Raw genomic sequence first — 3144 nt, forward strand, 5'->3', positions numbered from 1 at the left:
AAAAAAAAAAAAAAAAAAAGATATAATAATAGGATGGGGGTGTAGCACAGTTGACAGAGTGCTTTTGTTGCATTTCCAGTGCCCCATAAAAACAGGCATGCTGGTGCATGCATACAATTGCCGCACTTGGGAAATGGATGCAGGAGGATCAAGAGTCTAAGGTGGTAAGAGTGGAGACATTTTTTCAAACAAAACAAAGCAAAAAAATCAGATGAAGTTGCACACACCTTTAATACCAGCCCAGGAAAGGCAGAGGCAAGTGTATCTCTGAGTTCAAAATGAGCTCGTCAGCATCTTTCTAGTGAGACTATGTCTCAAGAAAAAAAAGGGGAGTGGACAATAGGCTGAAAAGATGGGTCAGGAGTCAAAACCTAGGGCTGGGGCTGGTGAGATGGCTCAGTGGTTAAGAGCACTGACTGCTCTTCCAGAGGTCCTGAGTTCAATTCCCAGCAATCACATGGTGGCTCACAACTATCTGTAACGGAATCCTTCTGGCGTGTCCAAACAAATTAAAAAAAACAAAAAAAAAGGAGTCAAACCAAAACCTTTGGTCTTTTCTAAATGTTTTGTTTTTATTTTCCCTGGAAGGCTTTGCTTCTTTTGTCCCATTTTTCACATAACCCCAGGGACTAACTTATGGCTGAAGGAAAAGTCTAGGCATGGTGGTGGTATATTCCTAAATCCCTGTGATCCACAGTCAAAGGTGCGAGCTATGCCAGAATTTTGAGGTCACCTTGGGTTACACAGTGAGTTGTGGGCCAGCCAGTATCACTGTGTTGTGCCCTTGACCCCCCAAAACAAAAACCAAGCCAAACAAAGAAGAGAAAAGAAAAAAAGAAAAAGACAGAAAAAAGAAAAAAGAAGAAAGACTGAAAAAAGAAAAAGTCAGAAAGCTAGAAAGAAACCATGCTCTCTGAGAGTCAGAAACAAGTTTGAATCTATACACAGGATGTGGCTAGAGTTGTCTCCATGCCATGTGGTATAGCAACTTCTTTTGCCAGTGTGCGTATGTGCATGTATGTGCACACATGTATGAAACCATCCCAGACTGGATGTTCCCATCCCATAGCAGTCTGAAACTCCAATAATTCTTTACACACTATGAGTATTAATGTCATTTGTCAACTAGATAGGTTAGAATTATCTTGATTATGCTACTTGGGGTGAACAGACCCACCCACAATGGGTGGCACCATTCTCTATTCAGGGACCCTGGGTTATGTAAGAGTAGAGGAATCAAGCTGAGTACTAATCTACTGTTCTCTTCTGACTCTGTATGTAATTTAAACAGCTGCTTCAAGCTACTGCTGCTTCCCTACAATGGTGATGCAAGCTATGCCTTGAACTTTGAGCTAACATAAACCCTTTCACCTTTCAGTTGCTTTGATCAGAGTAGTTTATCCTAGAACAGGAAAAGAAACTAAAGCACGCACCTATCATGACTAGGCACAGAAGAGATTAGCATTTGTAACTAATATAATAGAACAATTATTACAAGTTCCGAACTGAGGAATCATTCTCACCAGAGATGTTAGATAATCTCAGCCTATTGGGGCTCAAAGGATAAGAGCACCCAACAGAGGACCTGGGTTCAGTTCTCAGCACCGGCATGGCAGCCCACAACCATCTATAACTTCAGTTCTATGGTATTTAGCACCATTTTTCACTCCAGGTGCCACCAGGCACACAGATGATACACAGAAATACTCGGAGTCAAAATATCAATAATACTCATACACATGATAGAGCAAGAGCTGGAGAGTTGGCTCAGCAGTTAAGAGCACTGACTGCTCTTCCCAAGGTCCTGAGTTCAAATCCCAGCAACCACATGGTGGCTCACAACCATCTGTAATGAAATCTGACACCCTTTACTGGTGTGCCTGAAGACAGCTACAGTGTATTTAGATATAATAATAAATCTTTGGACAGGAGCCAGCAGGGCTGGAGTGAACAGGGCTGGAGCGAGCAGAGGTCTTAAATTCAATTCTCAGCAACCACATGATGACTCACAACTATCTGTACAGCTACAGCATACTCACATACATAAAATAAATCTTTAAAAAAATTTAAAAATCCAAAATATAAGCTGGGCAGTGGTGGCACATGCCTGTAATCCCAGCACTTAGGAGGCAGAGGCAGGTGGATTTCTGAGTTCAAGGCCAGCCTGGTCTACAGAGTGAGTTCCAGGTCAGCCAGTACTGCACAGAGAAACCCTGTCTTGAGAAATATATATATATCTCAAATTTTATTTTTCTTTTTATGAGTCAGGTGGTAGTGTCACACATTTGATCCCAGCCTCAGGTAAGCAGATGCATGTGGATCACTGTGAGTCTGAGGCCATCCTGGTCTACAGAGTGAATTCCTTAGACCCTGTTCTCAAAAACAAACAAACAAAAATTTTAAAAATATGCTTATTATTTTTATAGATTATATGTAGATGAACTTGAGTGCACATGCCTGCAGAAGCCAGAGGGATTGGTTCCCTGGAGCTGCAGTTACAGATGGCTGTGAGCTGCTCTGGGAATACTGTGAACTGAACCTGTGTCCTCTGTGAGAGCAGCAAGTGCTCTTAATCCATGAGCTCTCTCTAGCTGCTTTTTATAAGCTGAGGAAATCTGGCTTTGTACTACTTACAGAATATACTTTGCAGTGTGGGAAGGTGGGAGTTGAGGCTTAGTCCAATGGTAAACACTTGTCTTGCATGTGAAAATTCCTGAGTTTGAACCTCAAAACTGTAGAAGCAGTTGGGGGGAGGGGGAGGCATTTAAAAGGCACTTTCAATAAACTATTAGAGAGGTACAGTCCCCAAGGAAGAGGCCTTTGGGTCCCAGCACAACCCACACCACCGCAGTCAAAATCCTCTAGAATCTTTCCTCTGTCCCTGTGGTCCCAGCACTTGGAGCGCTGAGGCAGGATGATAACTGAGTCTGAGCTGAAAACCAGGCAAGATCTGACCCACCCCCACCCCCACCCCTGGAAGAAAAAAATCACAACTCATCTTTGAGAAGCCCACAGATAAGCTCTCTTTATGTCTTTCTTTTTTCTGACTTTCTCTCTTTCTCCTAACCCCCCTTCTTGAGTCTATATTAAAATAGTATAGCAAAAATCTCACTCTGCTGAAAGAAGAGAGAGAGGGAGAGGGAG

Source organism: Mus pahari, chromosome 4 (genome assembly GCF_900095145.1).
Source record: "Mus pahari chromosome 4, PAHARI_EIJ_v1.1, whole genome shotgun sequence".
NCBI classification, from domain to species: domain Eukaryota; kingdom Metazoa; phylum Chordata; class Mammalia; order Rodentia; family Muridae; genus Mus; species Mus pahari.